The sequence below is a fragment of the Vipera ursinii genome (genome assembly GCF_947247035.1).
Source record: "Vipera ursinii genome assembly, chromosome: 3".
Classification (NCBI taxonomy): domain Eukaryota; kingdom Metazoa; phylum Chordata; class Lepidosauria; order Squamata; family Viperidae; genus Vipera; species Vipera ursinii.
Window position 1 is genome coordinate 173,413,022 of NC_139516.1, and position 22,784 is coordinate 173,435,805.

At 39.2% G+C, this 22,784-nt stretch overlaps 1 protein-coding gene across 2 annotated transcripts in view; it reads right to left on the reverse strand.

The window, feature by feature from the left end:
• The window catches only part of ATP6V1H (ATPase H+ transporting V1 subunit H), a 28,415-nt gene extending 25,975 nt beyond the window's left edge, over positions 1–2,440 (reverse strand). For both annotated transcript variants that reach the window (XM_083357599.1, XM_083357598.1), the window contains exon 1: positions 2,335–2,440. The gene's annotated coding sequence lies outside the window, so the exon portion shown is untranslated. The remainder of the gene's footprint in view (positions 1–2,334) is intronic.
• Positions 2,441–22,784: the final 20,344 nt, after the last annotated feature.

Genomic DNA, 22,784 nt, shown 5'->3' on the forward strand with positions numbered 1-22,784 from the left:
AATCAATTTACTTTCACTGATCTGAAAAGCTAAATTTCAATACCTTTGCAGAGCTTCCAATTTAAATGTCATCTAAGTTTATTAACTTCAGATCAACAATCAACAATCAACAATCAAGTAAACAATACTCCAATCAAGAAACTGCCAAAGAGCCAACAGTAAGCAGCCCAAGCAAACAATCTCTAACACCACATGTACACACACACACACACACACACATATATATATATAAATTTCATATATAAATTATGAAAATTAATCAAAACAATTCCTTGGCTGGGGTAAAACAAATCAAGAAATCTATTTCAATTATTCAACTTTGAACTATTTTCAAAAGTTCTTATAAGCATAAAAATTTTACACACCTCACAAAATGAATCATCCTGTGTTTATGCTGTATTACTAACTCACAGACCTGGATTGACAAAACTCCATACTATGTGTGTTATAAAAAATATTTTTGACCATACAAATGCTCATAACTCATTCAGTAAGAAGAGAACCAGACTTAATGTAATGGCACCAATTTTCTGGACATTTTAATAAAAAACATTTTTGTTTTCTTACAGAATCCCAGTTGGAGTTAAAGTATTAGTATAAAAATGCACTCCCTCTGAAATAATTGATACATAATTAGCATGGCTTGTTTAAACTAGGTTTTTAATAGCTGTAAATTGGGGGAGTATTGTTTTTATTATTTACAATGTATTATTTACAATGTGGTTACTTTTTCTTGGTTAGATCTCTGTAAATTGCAAGTAACAATTTACTTTGTGGAAACAAAATAATGTGCACCCCATTATTACAAATTATTACACATCAGTTACCAAAATAGAATTCCTGTTATTTATTAAACAGAGGTCCCTTATGAAAGAAAAAAATCTCAATTCAGTTTCCACATCCAATTCCATGTGGAAAGCAGCTATAGGCTTTGGTTCTTCCTATTGTTTCATAATTTAAAATTTGCATTTCAAACTAAAGTTCTACACATGCTTTTCCTAAATTAAGTGCAACTGATCACAGAACACAGCTTATTTTTGAAAACACATGGACAAATTGTACTTAAGGTCCCAATGTAATATCAACTGTTTATGCTAACACAAAAAAGCAGAAGCACAGCTAAATATCCTCGCACCAATGACCTTCACCATTTAGTTTTCTCCTCAAATAGCTTCTGTCCTACTCTGAATTTCTGATGCCAAAACAACTATTTAGCTTTTATTGCATCAAGTCATGACTGGGGCAGGATGTTGATCAGTACTAGCCAACTCTATCTGACCAAACCAGCTGAAACTGTATTACAGTGATTTAACCATATGCAAAAAAAACCCAGATTAATCCTTCCTTCCCTTCCCCTGCAAATACACATCTATTATTGGACGAAGCAGCTATTACTGCTTTTTTTGGTTAAAGCATGCTAACAAAAGCAAGGTTTAATTCAGAGAAAGGCATCTGCAGGAATGATCTAGCCTATGATTTGTTCAAAAAAAAATCTAGCCAAGTTCAGCTATATCACCCTGCAAATAAATCTGTCGCACTCTAAAGGTAATGTGGTAAAAAAAAAATCATTCCTACTTTTAACAAAACGATGGAATGAGCGATAACAATTCAGCAAACTCAAGGACGTAAAAGATTCAAAAAGCTAAAATATTTGGAACAAGCAGTTTCCTTCTCATAATCTGTATATGGAAGACTTATTACATCTACCCAGTTTATTTGCTTAAATCAGGGGTCTTCAAACTTGGCCCTTTTATGACTTGTGGACTTCAACTCCCAGAAAACCTCAGCCAGCTTTGCTGGCTGAGGAATTCTGGGAGTTGAAGTCCACAAGTCATAAAAGGGCCAAGTTTGAAGACCCCTGGCTTAAATCATCTGACCTATCTAACATATTTTTTACTATAGACAGCCCGCTGTCTGAATATTATAGATCCAAGAAATTATGAAATCATATTAATAACAGGTTTTCTTCCTAAAAAATAGGGAAAGGAAAAAAAACATGTCTGACAGCAGCAGGGCAGCAAAGAACCACCGCCTTGCGTGACCTTCCCTGTGAAGTCTAGAAAGGGTCGGCTCTTGGAAGCAAGACCATTGAATTGGGGCGTCTCTGCAGGGCCCTTCTTCCGACGGCTTCCTTGGGAGCGAGGCCGTTCACCTCTCCTTCCTCTACCGAGCTTCCCGGCGACAGCAACGTCTATCCGAGCTCGACTGGGGAGAATGACAGCACAGGCGCCTTCTCGCTGCCCGCCAATTCTTTCAAGCTTCCCTCTAGAGACGCCAGGAATGGCCCCGACCTGCTGGGTGGCCCTTGAGGAGAGAAAGAGCTATGAATCTCACCTCTCTTTGCAAGCCGGCAACGAAACCCGCCCCCGGACTCGGCAGACGCGACGACGACTGATTCGCAGTCAGCCACCGAGCGGAGAAAGGAGAACCGACACTCACGATCATATGACACAGTTCAGCTGACAGTACCACTGAACGAGCTACGGATGCCGACAAGGTCTCCGAGGGCGGCCCAAGCTCCGCTAAAGCACTACGTTAGGTGCTAGGCCAGGGGTAGGCAACCTCGGCTCTTTTATGACTCGTGGACTTCAACTCCCAGAATTCCTGAGCCAGCATAGCATAGCATAGCATAGCATAGCTGGCTCAGGAATTCTGGGAGTTGAAGTCCACGAGTCATAAAAGAGCCGAGGTTGCCTACCCCTGTGCTAGGCAGAGAGCCGTAACCCTTTCCTGTCTGGGTGCTGTGAACGCAACTTCTAGCATCCATAAGAAACATAGTATTCTTCTCTCTCTCTCTCTCTCTCTCTCTCTCTCTCTCTCTCTCTCTCTCTCTCTCTCTCTCTCTCTCTCTCTCTCTCTCTCATTTTTATTAAAGACTTTTTTAAAGAAGAAAAAGAAAGAAAGATACAAAAGAAAGATACAAAGAAGTAGCTTCCAATCTTCTTTACACCAGTTATAAGTACAATCAGTGCTTTTTTTTTGTAAAAGAAAAAGGTGCCGGAACTCACACATGTCATACAACCCGCTTTGCCTACCCTACAAGGTTCCATCCAAAAAAGGTGCCGGAACTCCGTTCTGAGCGTTCTATGAGAAAAAAAGCCCTGAGTACAATTATAAATTTACCTCTTCCCTTACTATATGCTTACAACGTAACTCTCTTCTTTCTATAATCTATACTGTCTAATTATCAAAACATTTTTACTGTCTCAAACAACAAGTCTATAATGGGTTTCCAATCAGCGGTAAACATAGATATGGTCTTTTCTCTCGTCAGTGATGTCAACTTAGCCTTCTCAGCAAGCTCTGTCATCTTCACCAACCACTCCTCCGTTGTGGATAATGCTGAACCTTTCTAACTTCGTATATAAAATAATCTCGCTGAAGTTGTCATGTACAAAGTTCCATAACTTTTTTTCCAGCTGTTTGTCCATCTATTCCAAAGGAAAAACTGCTGTACTCAGTTGCAGATGAATCTTTAAAACCTTCTGAATCAGTGTATAGCATTTGAATTCAAAAATTTCTAGCTTCTTTGCACATCCATCAAATATTATATGTTTATTGGATGTGCAAACACATGATAAAATATGATAAAATATGATGTTCACATTTCCAACATAAATAGGGAGCACCTTTAAACATTCTTAGACAATTTCTCTGAATGATATACTGTATAACAATGGTACATCAAGTAAGAATTTTCTTTGAGATTATAACATAAATTTCAGTCATTTTAGCCAGATATTTTCCCATTGTTCCATCTGTATATTGTAACCAAAAATTTAGCCCACTTTGTCATACATTCTTTCTCTTGTTCTTCTGTTTCAAACTTCAATAAAAGTTTATACATTTTAATAATTACATTCCAAAGGTGCTTTTCAAAAGGCGACTGGACTTTCTTTGTTTTTTCTTTGAAAACATTTCACTTCTCATCCAATAAGCTTCTTCACTTCTGAGAATTCTTGTATGAGAAGTGAAACATTATCAAGGAAAAAGCAAAGTCCAGTGGCCTTTTGAAAAGCACCTTTGCAACAACCATGACCTGGATGATTGAGAATCTCCATAGACATTAACAGCTATGTGTTCATCGTTCGTACACAATTTTATTTTAAACTCAGTGTTACAATGTTCAAAACCAAGAAATTCTTTTTTTTTACTTTAAATCTTTCTAAAAATTGTAAACAGGAGAAGCATTGACAACTATTTCCCTATGCCACCAGTTCATCCTTTAATTTTATTTTACATTTCCCTTGACAGAATTCTAGTATTTCAATTAAAATCATTTGTCCTTGCCTATCAAGATCTACAAAATGCTTCTTGTGCTGACATCCATGTAGGTGTTCAGGGGCAAAACCTGGATTTGTGTCTATTCCATATTCTCACTATGGCATTTCTAACATAATTTTCAAAATGCACATTAAGTGTTACTTTATTATAACACAAATATCCAAGCCATCCAAAACTTGGTTCATATTCTTCAAACTCCAAAGTTCTTCTGTTTTTCAGTAATACCCATTATTCCATCCAAACCAAACAACAAGCTGCAAATTAGAATTTCAAATCAGGTAAACCATCCTCCTCCTTTCCTTTCATTTTGAAAAAAATATTTGCTACCTCTGTAGGTTTGTTTTTTCAATATGGGGATTAAGTAATTAACTAATTTAGCCAGTCAAAAATAATTATCAGTGGTTCTCCTATTTGATCCCAATTGCAAGATTTTAGTTTAGGAAGCGAAAAGTATAAAGCGGCAATAAAGAAATGTGTATTCCAGTTGTCCTAGTTACCAGCCTCATTACTCTCTACCAACTAACATTCTGGATGGTATTCAGATATCATGAGCTCGCATATGGCTAACCTATGGATTACAAAATTCCAGATGACTGTTATATGGAAGCAAAACAATACAGAAAATTCTTTGATGCTATTTAGAGATGGTCCATATTTTGTCAGCCCCAGTCTGATACCCCTAGCTATGGACACAACTACTGCACAGATGAACTTTGTCAATTTATGTCAACTTACTATATACATTGATTCCTCTAGCAATATGGTTGGAGAATGATCCTCAGGGTTTTTCAGGCCACTGGAACAAACAGAGAGCAGCAGCTTTCCTTGGTGTGTAATTGTCAGAATCCATTTATATCCCATTCCTAAATTTAATTTAATTTAATTTAATAATATTTCTATACCGCCCTTCTCCCGAAGGACTCAGGGCGGTGAACAGGGCAAAAATAAAAATACAGATTACAAAAGTTAAAACAAGATTAAATAAATGCCCACATACTAAAATACATCTTTAAAACCTAATAAAATAACAATGACAACCCCCCCCCCCAATCCCCTCATCAGGCCAGGCCAGCTTGTTCAAAAAAGTATGTTTTTAGCTCGCGGCTAAAAATCCCTATCTGTATACCCCTAAATCTCACCCCTCACTGGATTCTGCCATTCTCAAGGAGGAGGAGAGAAGATGTTAATTGGCCATCCCTATCCATCAAATGGAAGGTTGTTTATTCAGCCTGCCTGGAGGCCATCATCAAAGACCAGGGAAAGAACCTTTGAACTGAGAAGAACAAAGAAAGGGGGAGGGAAGAGAGATTCTGGTTTGTATCTCTGATTGGAATCTGAAGGGGAGGAAGTAAATGTCATAAAGGCATGGAAGATCCCTTTTCCCATGGAAGGTTTTGACACCTGAACCTTAATTGATCCGAGACTGACCAAATGGACTGAGTGGAGGGTTTTTTTTTACTCGGGGACACTTTAAAAATATCAATCTGCAACACAGTTTCCAGATCCTGTCTAGATTTTCCACTGACAATCATGTTTTAGTAAAAGTTCCTGCTTGGACAATCCTGTCTCCAAGAGTTCTTCTTTCCTAAGACGTGGATTGGGGTGGGTCCTGACAGTAATATAGGATCATGGTTGGAAAAACCCAGCTTTAGACTAGGAACTAACTAAGAATTCTGAGAATTCAGGGAGAATTCTGTTTCCAAAAGACACACACATTTCAATATCTGAAATGAATACTTCAATCTGCTTAAAAGAGACTTTGTACTTTCAGTACAAACAGCAGGTGCCAGGGCAGCAGTAGAGATGAGCTTCGTTTATTTTATTTGTTTATTGAATTTCTATGCCACCCATCTTAGCTAAGTGATTATGGATGGTTATAGCCAGGGCTTTTTTTTTCTTTTTTTTTATTGAAAAGTTTTAAAATACAATTTTCCTTTAAGAATCCCCCCTTCCCCCTCCCTCCTCCCCCCCTACCTCCCCCCCTCCCTCCTCCCCCCCTACCTCCCCCCCTCCCCCCCTCCCCCCCGACTTCCCAGAGCTAAATACAAGGTATATATATAAAAAGCAATCATAAACAATCATATACTAACAACTATAAACTCTAAAATCCATCACTCTCTAGCTTATATAGGATAAAACAAGCCTTAATAATATTGAATATGTATAAAAAGAAACTAAGATAAGAAAAGGGAAAAAAAAACGAAAGAAGACTTATTCAAATGCTACATAAAACTTCTTAACCCTATACTTGTTCTGGATAAACTCAATCCATTTTGTCCATTCCATAATATAGCGTTCTTGCGAATGATCTTTCAAATAGGCCAAAATCTTCACCATCTCTGCCAGGTCGGAAACCTTTAAAGTCCACTCTTCTATGGTCGGCAGTTCCTCTTTCTTCCAATATTGGCCTATCAAAAGTCTTGCCGCCGTAATTAAGTTCAACATCAACTTGGTGTCCACAACTGTAGCGTCTGCAATTATTCCCAACAAAAAAAGTTGCGGACAAAACTTTATCCTCTGTTTAAAAATCTTCTGCATATTCCACCAGACTTTTATCCAAAAAGCCTTAACCTTCTTACATGTCCACCATATGTGAAAATATGTTGCATCTTCATCACCACACCTCCAACATTTAGGCTGATAATTCGGATACATACTTGCAAGCTTTTTAGGATCTAAATGCCATCTATAAAACATTTTGTAAAAGTTCTCTCTTAGATTTTGAGCTTGAGTAAATTTTATGTTCCTCACCCAAATCTTTTCCCACGTGTCCATTGTGATAACTTCCTGGATGTTTTGGGCCCATTTTATCATACAATCCTTAACAAGCTCTGTTTCTGAGTCAATCTCTATCAGTGCAAGATATATCCGTTTGATATGTGCTGGTCCCTGATTTCTAATTTGCTTTATTAAATTTTCATCAATCATTGTAAATCCATTTTTCTGGTCTTCTTTCCACCTGGCCCGTAACTGAGTATATTGAAACCAATTTTGAACAACCTTCTCTTCTCGCAAGAGGCTATATGATTTCAAACACCAAACATTTCTTTCCAAACTGAGGATCTCCTTGTACGTAGTCACATCATGTTTGAAGCCAGCATGTATATTTTCTATTGCGTGTTTTGGAATTGCCCACAATGGCATCTTGCAACTTAACTTATGTCTATACTTCTTCCAAACTCTCAGCAATGCCTGCCTTAAAATATGCACCCTAAACACGTTGTCTACCTTCTTATCATACAACAAATATGCATGCCAGCCAAACAACAAATCATGGCCCTCAAGATTTAATAACCTCCCTTGCGTCAAATTAATCCAGTCACTTATTCCTACTAATGCAGCAGCTTCATAATATAATTTAAAATTAGGCAATTTAAGGCCACCTCTCTCACGAGTATCCTGCATAATCTTAAGTTTAACTCGCGGTTTTTTCCCTGCCCACACAAATTTATTGATACCTCGCTGCCATTCCTCCAAATTAGAATCTTTCTTAAGAATCGGTATCATTTGAAATAAAAATAAAAATTTAGGCAGGACATTCATTTTTACTGCTGCAATCCGTCCCAACAAAGACAATTGCAATTTTTCCCAACTCTCCAATTCTTTTTGAATTTTCCCCCATAGTTTTTCATAATTATTTTTATATAGCTTTGTATTAGAGGGCGACAAAATCACCCCCAAATATTTAACCCTTTTAACAATCTCAAATCCAGTTAATCCTTCTAAGAGGGCCTTTTGCGGTATTGTCATATTTTTGGCCAAAATTTTTGTTTTTTGCACATTAACCTTAAATCCAGAAACCTTCCCATATTGTGTTATTATCTCCATCAGGTCCACAACAGAGTTCTCTGGCTGGGTCACTGTAACAACCAGATCGTCTGCGAATGCTCTCAATCTGTAGTCCTGATCTCCAATTTGAATCCCCTTAATTTTTTCCGAATTCTGAATTTTAACCAATAATATCTCTAACGTTAACACAAATAACAAGGGCGATAACGGACACCCTTGCCTTGTGCCCTTCTCAATATTACATGCTTCTGTCAAGCTATTATTAACTATAATTCGGGCAGTTTGTTTTTGATATAATGCCCTAATCGGTTGTAAAAATTTTTCCCCAAAATCCATTTTGTCTAAAACTTTCAACAAAAATTTCCAATTCAATTGATCAAAAGCTTTTTCAGCATCTAAAAAAATTAGCACTGCAGCAATCTGGTTGTTCCTTTCCAAAAACTCTAACACATCAACTATATGCCTCACATTATTTTTCATTTGCCTACCACTAATAAACCCCGTTTGATCCCCATGAATCACCTGTTGCAGAACCCTCATCAGTCTATTAGCCAAAACCTTAGCAAATATCTTGTAGTCTGTGTTTAAAAGCGATATCGGTCTATAATTTTTAACTTGAGTAGCATCTTGGTCTTCCTTCGGAATCAAAGAAATAAAAGCTGTTCTCCAAGACGGTGGCACCTTTCCCCCCCTCTGGATTGTCTGGAACAGTTCCTTTAACGGTTTTATCATTTCTAATTGTAAATTTTTGTAATAGGCCGCAGTCAAGCCATCCGTACCTGGTGCTTTATCCACCTTCAATTCCTTAATTGCTGTAAAAAATTCTTCTTCTGTGATCAGTTGATTAATCCCTTCTTTTTGTACTTGCGTAAGAACCGGGATGCTAGCATTTTCCAAATATATATCAATGTCTTTTTCATTAATTTTCTCCTTAGCATATAATTTAGAATAAAAATCCACAAAAGCGTCCTTGATAAGGTCCTGTTGAAACACAACCCTTCCTTTATGCTCAATCTTGTCTATATTAGAAGCCCTTTGTTTTTTCCTCAATCTATAAGCTAACCATCTACCTGGTTTATTAGCGTTGCAAAAAGTATTATGCCTGGCAAACCGCAGATTGGTTGCCACTTGGTCAGCCATTAATTTATCAAATTGTCCTCTTAACAATTTAATAGCCTCCTTAGTCTTCACATCCTCTGAGTTCAAAATCAAAGCCTTTTCTTTTTCCTTTATTTCGTTCTCCAATTCTTTCCTCCTAGCTTCCACAGCACATCTATGTTTGTTATTCATATATATCAACACCCCTCTCATGTATGCCTTGCTAGCATCCCACACCATATCCATAGAAGTACCTTTGTTCATATTAGTTTCAAAAAAATCCTTCATCCGCTGTTTGCATTCTTCCACATTTCTCTGATTTCTAAACAAATTCTCATTTACGCGCCACGAGCGCCTATCTCTTTTCTCCTTATCAATCTCTAACCAAACTGGACTATGATCAGAGATAGTTCTTACACAAATCTTCACCTTTTTAGTCCTCAAAAAAAAGTCATTAGTCACCAAAATAAAATCAATCCTCGAAAAAGATTGATGTCTATCAGAATAAAAAGTATAATCCTTTTCCTGCAAGTGTCTCTCACGCCAAATATCTCGCAGTTCCAAGTCATCCTTCATTTCAAAAAAAGATTTAGGCAGTCTAGCATGACTTGGAATGCGCTTAAAAGCTCCAGCCTTATCCATCTGTACATCCAAAACACCATTCCAGTCCCCCATAAAAATAAAAGATTTATAATCCAACTGGGTAAGCTTTGTATGAAGTAAACTAAAAAAGTCAGCCTGTTGTTGTTGTTGATTAGGGGCATACAGTCCAACTAAAAGCGTCTTTTTGCCTTCTAGCAACAAGTCTATCAGTACGTATCTTCCATGCTTGTCTGCTTCAATTAAGTCCGCTGTTATGGCACTTTTAATATAAACAACCACTCCATTTTTCTTATTCATTGCAGAGGCAACAAAGTGCGTGCCCAGTCTTGAGTTCAATAAAAACTTTTGGTCCATAGCCCTAATATGCGTTTCTTGCAAACATATAACATCTATCTTGAATTGTTTTAAATATTGAAAAACTTTCTTTCTCTTCTGTGGTGAATTTAGTCCATTAACGTTCCAAGTCAAAAATTTAGTTGCCATGCATATCCTCCCAAAGCTCTTGAAGCACTGCTTTGATAGGACTATCTTCTTTAGGCCGTGCTCCTCCCACTGCTTGGCTATGAGTACGTTGTGAAGATTCTGAAGACTTTTGCTGGTCTTGTTCTTTTATTTTCTTTGCTCTTTTTAAAGCAGCACGCGTTACCCTTTGCTCTCTAGGATCATCCAAAGAAGTTATAGCTTGATCTCCTCCAGCACCATTTTCCTCTGTTTCATCCTCTTGATGTTCTCCTTCTCCTTCTCCAGATCCCTTTGCAGCTTCCAAAAGTGTTAATGGGGTTGCTTTTAAAACAGTATTGTAGAAATCACGCGCTTGCTTCACAGTAATCAACCGATACCTTTTGCCTTCATACATCACCATCAGCCCGTCTGGAATCTCCCATCTGAACCTTATGTCTCGTTGCTTGAGCTCTTGAACAAGAAATGTGAAGTCTTTCCTTCTCCTTAAAATCTTTGGAGGGATTTCTTTTAAAACCAAGACTTCTTGATCAGCAATCACAACTTTAGCATCATAGGCAGCTTGTATAACTTCATCTCTAATTTCTCTTTTTGCAAAGTAAACCACCACATCTCTAGGCAACTTTCTCTGTCTGGCAATCCATGAGTTAACACGGAACACTTTATCCATAGCTGCTCTTATTTCAGATGCTGGCTGGTTCAACACCACTTCGAAAGCCTCAGAAACCAGCTGCTTTAAATCTTCCTTAATGTTCTCTTTTAAACCTCTGATTCTAACAGCAAACTGCATCTGGTAATATTGAGCAAGGCTTAACTCCCTTTCCATTTTGTCTCTTAAATTTTCATTCTCCCGTACTTTAACTTCTAATATTGCATTCTTTTGAGTCAAATCATCCACTTTTTCATCTAAATCTTCCACACATTCCGCCACTTTATGCACTGAAGACAAAATGTCTACCTTCATCACGCTGAACTTCTGTTCCATCCTCTCTTCCATTCTCTCCTCCAGTTTCTCCAATTTCTCCTCCATCTGTGCAAATTTATCACCCATTGATTGATTAATTGATTCCAAAAGTACCTGGGCATGTTTATCCAAAGCATCTCGTAAGTCCTTCGGTGTCAGTACATCAGGAGGATGCAACGCCTGTAATGATGATTGTTGCACAGGAGAAGATCCACCACTCCGAAGAGTTTTAGGGGGAGGTTTAGCCGCCATCTTTTACTTTTCAATTGTGACGCACTTTCACTTAAAGTTTAAAAAGTCCATCAAGCTCGAGAGTATAATAAAATAATCCTCTTCACCTTTTCCTCTTGTACCACTCTGCCTGCTCCTTTAATCCATAGTCCTTCCTTCAGGCAGGGGTGGTCGGAGACGCCTGGCTCTGCTCCAAGAAATCCGGAGCAGAGACGCTGGCCAGCTGGGAGCAACCCAGGCTTCGGGGGAGTTCAATCCTTCAGCCGCCCAAGCTCCAAGCTCAGGCGGCCCCGGAGAACTCTACCCCTACCTGGGGCCTCACCCCCTTCTCTTCTCCCGAGGAGGGGGCTTCAAATTCGCCTGAACAGCTGATCAGCGCTGTTTCGGGCGAAAAAAAACACAGCTGAGCCGCGGGCAGCCCGGGAAGGCTGTCTCCGGCGCCGCGCAGCCACCGGAAGTCAGCCAGGGCTTTTTTTTGTCATAGAATGCTCAGAACGGAATTCCGGCACCTTTTTTGGGTGGAACCTTGTAGGGTAGGCAAGGCGGGTTCTATGACATGTGTGAGTTCTGGCACCTTTTTCTTTTACAAAAAAGCACTGGTTATAGCCACATTTAAGAAACCATAAAAATGCATAGCTTTAAAAACAGAAGTAAATACAGGTTAAAACTTACAAGTAAAAAAAAAATCAGATTAAAATTCAAAGGCTGGGAAGTTAAAAAAAAAAGCAGCAGGAGTGTCCTCAAGCCACCGGCCATTCCCAGGGCTGCATTATAATTTTAGACCCCCATGCTAATTGGCAAAGCCAGCTCTTAATGCTTTTCTGGAAACCAGAAGAGCAGAGAGTCACCTCACCTCTGCAAGTAAATGTACGGTAAGGTGGTGATGCTGTGGCTCAGTAGGTTAGGATACTGAGCTTGTTGATCAGAAGGTCAGCAGTTTGATGGGTCGAATCCCGAGTGCTGCGTAACAGAGTGAGTGCCTGTTACTCGTCCCAGCTTCTGCCAACCTAGTAGTTCGAAAGCAAGTAAAAATGCAAGTAGAAAAATAGGGACCACTACGGTGGGAAGGTAACAGCGTTCCGTGCGCCTTTGGCATCTAGTCATGCCAGCCACATGACCACGGAGACGTCCTCGGACAAGTGCTGGCTCTTGGGCTTTGAAACGGAGTTGAGCACCAGCCCCTAGAGTTGGAAATGACTAGCACGGACATGCGGGGGAACCTTTACCTTTAAAGTAAGAGCAGGAGCTGAGAAAACCCTCCTCCTAGATCCTGACAGTTGAAACTCCCTGAGGGGCATGCAGCATGCCTCCCCTACTTGATCAGGTGGGATGGATTGATATACTTGGGATAAGATGTGTTGTGTTGTGTAGTGAGTTTGTTGTGCAGGAATGAAAACGAGGTGAGTGAGTTCAGCAATGGTCATGTTTATTTGCTTGCAGGATCTGAACTGAGGAACTGAGCTGCAGCCTGCAGCAATTTATAGCCTGGCCCCTAGGCAGCAGCCAATAGGTTTAAAGCAACCCATTGCCGCCTAGGGGCAGCCAATAGCAGCACTGGAGACGGGGTGTCTGAGTTGCTGGGGGCCGTTAGCTAGCTCCAGCTTACCACGTGGTGTTACAATTAAGCCCAATACATAACAAGATGGTTCCTCAGGTATCCTGTTCCTATGCCATGAGGAGCATAAAAGTGATAACCAAAACCCTGAATTGGACCTGAAAGCAAACTGCACCCAGTACAACTCAGGAAGCTGCATTCTAAGGGAGTAAAGGATTCACACACACACACACACACACGCACACACACACACACTATTTGGCTATAATCTGTCAATTAAATTTGGGAACACTGTTATTGTTAATTCAGATCTATGAAGAGGTTCAGTTTTCTCATTCAAATGTATCCAGCTTGGTCTTTTCCAGAAGTGCTGGGACAGCAAGTTCCAACATGGTTGACTGGCATCACTGACAATTCTGGGAATTAAAAGTTCCAACCCATCTGGAAAAGGAAGGTTGGGGGAAACTACCCAAACAAGCTCTCTTATAATAAGTGTGCTTATTATAATGCATTCATTCAGTTTCAAAAGCCGAGCTAACAAGGATTATACACGTGCAACATCAAATCTGAAAGTCTCCCAGCAATAATTGGATTATATAGCTGAATGAAATTAACGATCATTACTTTGTCGTAAATACAATCATGAAAAAATTGCCAACAGACTGAAGTGGCCATATCATAAGCAGAATGTAATTAGCTACTATTTAAACTCATATTTACCCCATTTTTGTTCTCAACTTTATGCTGAAAAATTTATGTATCTCTATAGTCTAAATAAGAGTGATTGTGTGAAGCCAATTAATCTACTCTTGTTAAAAGGAAAACCTCACAGGGAACAGTATGCTTTCCTGCTATTAATTTAATTATAGCAAGCTACATTTGAATGCCTATAGCTCACAATATGTAAGATAGAAGTGTAACAAATAAAGAACTATTCAAGGCAAGCTTAGCAACCTACTACATCTACCTGATACGTGTAAATCAGGAGGGGTCCTAGGGCCACATACAAGCCCAGGTTTCCATTCTTCAATTCTTGACCTTCCCTCTGTCCAAGATTGCTGAAAACCTGTAATTTCCCTACGTTGTGAAATGGAAAACAGATGGCAGTAAACCCTTAAAAAGGCATATTTCTATTAAAAAAACAAAAAAAGAATATACTCAGCCATTGAAAAGACTACCCTTTCTCACATACATGATGTGAGTCCATTCAAATAGATTTCTCATATGGGATCACTTCTGCCATTAGCATAATTTTAATTTTGATTAGCTAAAGGCTATTTGCTTAACTGATAAGCTATGTATAATTAATAAATATTATTGATCTTAGCCGGACTGTGGGCTTTTCTGCCTGCAGCCTTAAAGTGTTTGAATGCTATGCATAAATTGGGTGGAAATGAAGTTGGTGTTAAAAAAAATCACCTTCATAATTTCAATTCCTTCCACCACTTTGGTAGCAGTGATAAAGAATGATGTTTTATACAAACCATACTCACCACAGCTCCTGATTTATACATTTTCCTGCTTCCCTATTCCTCCTATCTGTGTTGGGAAAGTTTTCCTTTCTATGGCCAGGTTTTTGAGAACAAAGTGATAAAACGTTTGCAGGAGTTAGCTATTAATTTCTCCTTACATTTGACACAGTTTGGTATATCCCTGTGAATAGGAAGGAAGGAAGGAAGGAAGGAAGGAAGGAAGGAAGGAAGGAAGGAAGGAAGGAAGGTCTGTAAATAAGGTGAGTGTTGCCTTCTTATTGGGCCGGAGAGCAGATAGAAAGCAATGTTGTATATTCCTGTCCTCAGAAAACAGTAGCTCGCACTGAGGTCTGCTACAACTTGATCATGCAGATCAGTGCTGTATTATCCTATATTTAATTCTCTTGAATGAACAACAACATTTAAAATACAGTACAGGTAGTCCTTCACTTGCAACCACAACTGGGACAGAAGTTCCACTGATAAGCAAGGCAGTTAGTAAGTGAATCATGCCTGATTTACAACCTTTTTGCTATGGTTGTTAAATGAATCATGCAGCCATTAAGTGAATCTGGCTTCCCCCATTGGCTTTGCTTGTCAGTAGCCAGCTGAGATGGTCGCACATGGCAAATTCAGAGATACAATTGCATTCGGAAAATATTCAGACCCACTTCATTTTGTCAATTTTGTTATGCTACAGCCTGCTTCTACAGTTGTTGAAATTCATTTTTTTCCTCATTAATCTAAACTCAGTACCCCATAATGACAAAGTGGAAACAGAATTTTAGAAATATCTAAATTTATTAAAAAGAAAAAAACTGAAATATCACATTAAGTATTCAGTCCCTTCACTCAGTGCTTCGTTGGAGCACCTTTGGCAGCAATTACAGCCTTAAGTCTTTGGGGGTATGACACGACAAGCTTTGCACAGCTGGATTAGGGAATTTTCTGCCATTCTTCTTTGTAAATCCTCTCAAGCTCAGTTCAACATGCAGGAACACTCATTAAACCATCCTTGAGCAGTAGCTGCCTAGCATCTTCTTAAAAATCCATAGAGATGGCTTGTTCCAGTATTGTACATATTTTAATGTTAGAAAGTAACCAACAGCTACTTTCCAATTTGTTCATATTTTAACTCAACTTATATTCATTAATTTTAGGCCATTCTGTGGCTAAGAAAAATAGTTTATGGCCATTTCCCCTAAGACAGCCAAGACTAACCCATTGAGGTCTTCTGAAACCATCAAACTAATAGGGATTTTAACACAATCATGTTATTCCAAACAGAGTTGCACATCACAACTCCCTAGCAGCTAATAAAGAGAGAAAGGCAATTCCATACTTTCTGACAAAGCAGGACCGAACACATCAACCTCCCATAATTTCCTTGCAATTCAGTATTGTTTTCAAAATCTATGTTTGCATGTTTTTTTTAAAAAAAAGTACCGTGCAACCATTCAACACAAAATCATACTGGATAAACATAATCATATTGCAGAAAATATTTAAGATACAAATACTACTGAAAACTGAAGCTTTTCTTTTAGGTATTATGGACAAACTAGTAGAAAAACAGTTTGGGATACTATTTCTTCACACAGTGACTGCTGTGAGGATTCTGCTTGCTAAGCATTGGAAAGGAAAAGAGATGAATTGAGTTGAAGGGTGGATTTTAAAATGGACTGAATTAGGAGGGATGACAAAATTAACTGCCTTGATTAAAAACAATGGACTAGACCATTTTATAAGGGACTGGAAACCGTTTGTGGACTTTCTACATGTTAAATACAATAACAGATAGTTAACAGAGGGATCTGAAGATTAATATGTTTGGGCTAACCTGTTTATTATTTTTTTACATATATATTATGAATAGATGTTGGGTCGATTTGATTATTAGACATCCTCATTTGGAATATTACTTTATTTAATATAGTATTATTGTTAAATAAGGATGGAAAAGTTTATAACTATTTGTACACCTGTTATGTCCCTTCATGGATTGCTGCCTTGTCGTGAAGGGGCTTGCGTAATTCAATGAAGCTATGAGCTATGCCGTGCAGGGCCACCCAAGACGGACAGGTCATAGCAGAGAGTTCTGACAAAACGTGATCCACTGGAGAAGGAAATGGCAACCCACTCCAGTATCTTTGCCATGAAAACGTTGTGTTGTGTTGTGTTGTGTTGTGTTATGTTATGTTATGTTATGTTATGTTATGTTATGTTATGTTATGTTATGTTATGTTATGTTATGTTATGTTATGTTATGTTATGTTATGTTATGTTATGTTATGTTATGTTATGTTATGTTATGGGGAAGAGGTTTTTTTGTTTACTTTTCAGCATCGAACCGGGATGGATTTTTTATGTTCATTGTTAGATCTATTTGACATTTGGTTTCCCCCCCGCTTTTTTTGTACACAAGATTTTTTTTTCTCATTGTTAGTGTTGGATGTTCATTTTTCTGTTTTATATTTTATTCTTATTGACAAAAGAAATAAATTAATTTTTTTAAAAACCCAGGATTTCAAATATTATATATTTTGTGATATATTTTTTCTTTTTTAGTTTTTTCTACTTGCATACTAAAGAAGAGTTGTTAAAATATATTCTAGAGGAAAATGAGAATATTCTCACACTTTTTTCCAATAAGTTGGGAGTATAAGGCCTGTTTGTTAGCTCAGATGCTAATTTGCATTGCATATCAATTCTTCTCTGTTGTCCCATTCTAGGTTATTATTTGATGATAATAATATATAAATGTTAAGAAAGTTAAAGAATCTTATGCAAAAAACAGTTGGACAATACCTCCTTTTAAAACAAATATAGCTTTCAGCAAAAATCTTTTTTCACATTGAGCCTATAGTGACACCTGCTGGACGATTTTAATTTAATAATAAAATGACCAAATTACATCATGAATCCTTGCATTTGGTTAACCAATATTTACTAATATAGCTATATTTTATATCACAATAATCTGAATTCACATACCATACTAAAGCAATACCATACAAGCCCAGAAAATTGATTGAAGAAGGGAAAACTGTGGGTAAATATGTCTGGAAAACGTGAACTATATTTTTAGGATGTTAAAGTATGAGTGGCAAACTTTAACAGCTTTCCAAGACTTACTGTTGATGTTCTATGGCAACATTTTCCCCAGTTTCACCCTATGATTTGACTCTACATGTAAGGCGGTGGACAACTTTGAAAAAGTTCTGATTAAACTGTTTAAATCAATATGGAATTTCTCTTCTAACATTAATCTTTTCCAAATTAGTCTTTCCAAATTATAATAAATTATGTTTACTAGCTCTCCAGCCTTTAGCATATCAGTTGGTGGTTGATCTAGGTTTGTAGCCTGGAAGCCAAAGAACAGTAGAAGAGAAAGTTCAAAGCTCTCAACATTTGCTGCCCATTGAGCAAATATATTTTTCAGTTTCAAGATACTGGCAGTGATGGTCTAATTCAGGTTGTCCTTGACTTACAACAGTTTGCTTAATGAGAAAAAAATATTTTTAACAAAGAACTGTCCAACACTGTTTAGCTAGCCCTTAACTGATAAAATGGATTGGTCAATTTACTCTGTTGTATCTGCCCCAAATTCAAGTGGGCTATAAAAATAGAATATGAAATAAATAAACATAGGTATAACAAAAACAGGAAGATATGTATGTTTTCTTTCAGGGGTTTTTTCACCTCACTTCTTACTTCAAAATTTACTCTTCCTGAATTTGTGATTAAGTATTAGAGCAACTTTCCCATCCTTCAGCCAAGCATTAGACAATGACTCCCAGAATTCTCAGGCAATATTTGATTAATATCTAAAGATTTTATGAATTATAGCCCAGTGAATCTAGAGCAGGGGTGTCAAACTCAATTTCATTGAGGGCTGCATCAGCATCGCAGTTGCCCTCAGGGGGCCAGGTGGGTGTGGCCAGGGTGGGTGTGGCCTACTGGGTGGGCGTGGCTAGAGTGTGTATGGCCTACTGGGTGGGCGTGGCCAGCTCTACATCGTTTGCATCAAGGGTGCCTATGGGGGTCTGGGCAGGAGTGGGACAGATCTGAGGGTCTCTGGCAGGAGGAGGGTCTCTGGGCCAGGGCCAAGGCAGAGGGGGCCGTTCCCTCACTGTTTCCAGGATGGCTTTGTGGGCCACATGAAACCACTTCGCGGGCCGGATCCGGCCCCCGGGCCTTGTGTTTGACATGTCTGATCTAGAGTATAACTAGTCAGGAAAGGGTAGCCAGAAACAGCAAAAATGACATCTCCATCTAGTTCCTGCTCCATCAAAAATAATTTGCTGCATAATCCAGCTACCTTCTTCTAAGTAAAAGAGGATTCTCGAAGAGAAAAAAGACATAACAGTGTCTTCTATGTTAATCCAGCACTTAGATCAAATGCTTCTGATTTGAATCCTGGATGCTTAGAGCAAACTTGCAAAGTATTATGTATTTTGTTTCTCTCTTTTTCTTTTCCTGCATCCCTCCTTTTATGTTGTCATCCAAATCTCTAAATTCTCCCATCCCTAACATTTCTTTTTCCCAAGGTCCCTCTTTTCTTTTTCTTATCAGCTATTCCTTCCAGCTGTGCCTGCTGCCTTTTCTTGGAGTAGTTCAGGCTTTCAAACAAGTGTTCAGCTTAGGGTAGAAGTGTCGTCTCTAGCTCATCTTGATAGCATACAAGCAGATCTCTTAGAAGAGTTGGCATGACATAATCACATCTCCCGGGAGCTCCTGAGATGCTCTAAATGTAAAGCAGCGGTACTAGGCTAAACAAGGCTTTCTGCAAACAACCCAATCAACTGAGTACTAATTCTGCAAAGAAATTTCCCTAGAAGAAGTAGAGGCACCACTGTCCCATTTTGTTTTCTTTTTGACAGAAATGGATATGGTGGCAGACAACCACATTAATTATCATCACCAACTTATTTTTGTTAAAAATAGTTCATAAAATATGTGTTATTTTATTTCCTAATATGAGAAAAATCCTTCTGCAGCATAAGGCTGCAGTAATGGACACATGACGACTATCTTGAGGTTGTGACATGTAGAAGAGATCTTAGGCTTAGGTATCTCTACTTACAGAACCTTGAATGTGAGCCAGCTTTAGGCAAGGATATCAGCAGATCCTTGTAATGCAATTCATTCACTGACACAATTATAATAAACTGGTTGAATCACTGCATGTGAGGGACACTGGTGGTCATGTATTTTCATTTGATTCCATCCTTATTTATCTATAGACTGTGTGTCTAATTTTCTAATGCAGGCATATCATTCAGAGCAACTAAGAATTAAAACAAATTTTAAAAATAAAATTGTTGAAAACAGAAATAAAATTGAAAAATACTCCAGTAAAAGTGTGTGTGTGTGTGTGTGTATAGGAGGGTTGTGCTGATCTCTGAAATGTGGACTTGCTAAAAGGAACCAATGAGCTACCAAGTGAGATGAAATGCTGACTGGCTGGCCTGATCCTGATCCAACAGGGCTTTACTCATTTGAGTTTTAGGAGGGGCATTCTTCACATGCTTAGAGTTTCTATCATTCCTTTTGATGTCAAGCTATTATTATAAGAGAACAGCATTTAAAAATTAGTCTTGTTTAACTAGAAATAGAGTTTTCTAAAACTCTATTTTTGCTCTTAGGAAACTCTCATTTCAGCAACTTAGCAGGATTTGTGGTAGGGGAGAGAACTGGGAATGGTTGGGAGCTTCCTTCGAATTCTGCAGTAAAATCAGCAGCCTGGCTAACATCTACTAAATGTGAAGGCTCTCTGTTTTCCCAGTAACCAGGGGATCCTGAATCCAGCTCCTGAGAAGCAGAAGGAAGTGAGGCCAAGGTTATTTCTGTATCTGATCACTTTCAGTGTCTGGGAGAGGAAGCTGCTCCATTGCCTTCTCCAGAAAGGGCAAGGGGTGGCTGTGTGAAACAGAACTTCGAAACGGAGGAGGCAGAAATCATCAAGAAGCTCTACAGCCCAGCAAAATGCTTTTCCACATTTCCCTGCTAGGAAATCTAAAGAAAGAATTTCCTTTAGACACTTCTCCCCTCTATCGATCCGTCTTGACTGATCCGGTGGAAAAGCCAGTTTTCTCTTTCCCACAAACCCTTTAAAGTCTGAGGCGGTGCCATCCTTCCTTTCAGCGCTGAGGTTCAGAGAGGAAAGACATCCTCGGAACGACACAAATCGCTTCTTTAACCAGCTTCCCCGTTAGTTGCTAGAGGACGGCTGACCTCTATCAGACCTATCCAGCGCCGCCCGAATGTTTTGGACTACCAGTGCCTGGCCTTGCCTGAAAGCAAAGGGATGGAAGCTCAGGACACTAGGAGGGCATCGGGTTAGTGAAAGCTACTCTGTTGGTGGTTGTTTTTTTTTTCTTTCCTTCCGACAAACACCTCTTGTTTATTCCTCTATTCATCTTCCCAGAGGGAGACCTAAGCAGGAAACGGCGTCGCTCCCTCTCCCGCCCCTCTCTTCAGGCTTATTTTCCCTCTGTGTGTTGTTTATTGCTTCACATGTCAACTAACCGAGCTGGCATTTATACACGCACATGCCTGCAGGTGTTTCCACCAGCCGAAGTAATTCACGGGACCGGGAATGGAGAGTGAAGGTGGGGGAAAAAAGAGAGAGGAATATCAATTCAGCCGCCGCCGGTTCATTTGAGCGACTTTTCGGGAACTGTCCGAGGTCCTGAAAGGACAGCAAGTGACGCTTCCTCCGTAAAGGGCGGCCTCTTTGGTTCCCAAAGCCTTCAGTTCGCCACATTTCTAGCCAAGTCTCTTCGCTTTCGGGCAACAAAAATACGCAATAGGCGAAAGGACTCGAGAAGTTTGGTAACTGAAAAAAAAAAACGGGGGAGGGCTTTTGAGCGGGAAGAACTGGGGAATAAATCAATCGCGACCGTGCAAGTGATAGTGCCAACAGAGGTGAGCAAGGCAAGGATTTCCACCTGACTCCGGAGATCGAAGAGAAAGCTGTAAGTACTTCAATCACTACCCTAGAACGGGTTGCGGAAATCTATCGGAATGGCATTCACCTCTTTGTTCTTGCCGTGCCCTTAGACCAGGGGTCTTCAAACTTGGCCCTTTTATGACTTCTGGACTTCAACTCCCAGAATTCCTCAGCCAGCTTTGCTGGCTGAGGAATTCTGGGAGTTGAAGTCCAGAAGTCATAAAAGGGCCAAGTTTGAAGACCCCTGCCTTAGACGCTGGGGACACAACGGTTAAAGATGTGTCTGAGTTTTCCAGTTAGGAATACAAAGGTTTCCACTCCTAGGTTCAGATGTCACAGATCCTTGATGAGACTCGGAAACAGACGCATCGGACGCGAGAAGCCACGCGGGAAGAAAGAACAGCGTGTTCAATCAGAAGGTTGCTCTCCTTGGAGGGCTGTGGAAAGTAGGGGCGGTAGTTTTGTCAGGTTGACGTTTGCGATTATTCTGGTTTTCCTAGGAAACCTTAAGGAGGCAAGGTGGGAGAGGAAAATTTAACGGCATTGCCAACTCCGACTGGACGTTAATTTGGGGGGAAAAAATGCCAGGCAAGGTCAGCGTCAAAAAACTTAATATGATTCATTCGGAACTGAGGAAGAACGAACATGGGTTGGAAAAGAATTGTACAGTACGAACCAGGGGGGGGGGGAATACCTCTATTTGCACATAAGAAATATTCGAAGGAGGTGGATGAGAAAGCATTGCGTTTATTCTTGTCTTCCAAGCTAAAAAAATAACCCTTGCTGGAATAGATTCGATCTAGCAAACACACACACACACACACACACACACACACACACACTGAACACACGTTATTTTTAAAGAGGCAAAAACAGGAAACGAACGGAAAGTAACACGCGCCTTCAGTCAGCCAAATCTTTCGCAGTTTAACACGAGAGGGCGCAATTTCGAACTAGCGAGAAGAGCAGGCAGGCAGGCAGGACACTACAAGTGATCCAAAGTTAGCAAACTTTCTATTGCCAGCCTAAAAGCCTAAAATAATTTTGAAACTAACTTCAAAAAAGGATAATAAAATAGAATAATAAATATATTTTCAGGTGGATAGGATGAGCCCATCAACATATTCATGATTTGCCAAGATGAAAAGAGGTATCTGGCTGGTGGATCTCACAAATTCCCGAATTTAGGACCTACCTCTTCTTGAACAAAATTAGCACACTTCCTCTGCATTTCTCAACTTTGCAACTGGCTGAGGATGATGGCTGTTGTGGACAAAGACATTTGGAAGGAGGGGCTCTTTGGGATAGATAAGTGATCATAATGTCTGGATGAAATTACAGTTCAGAAAGATTCTTTATAAATATCTCATACAG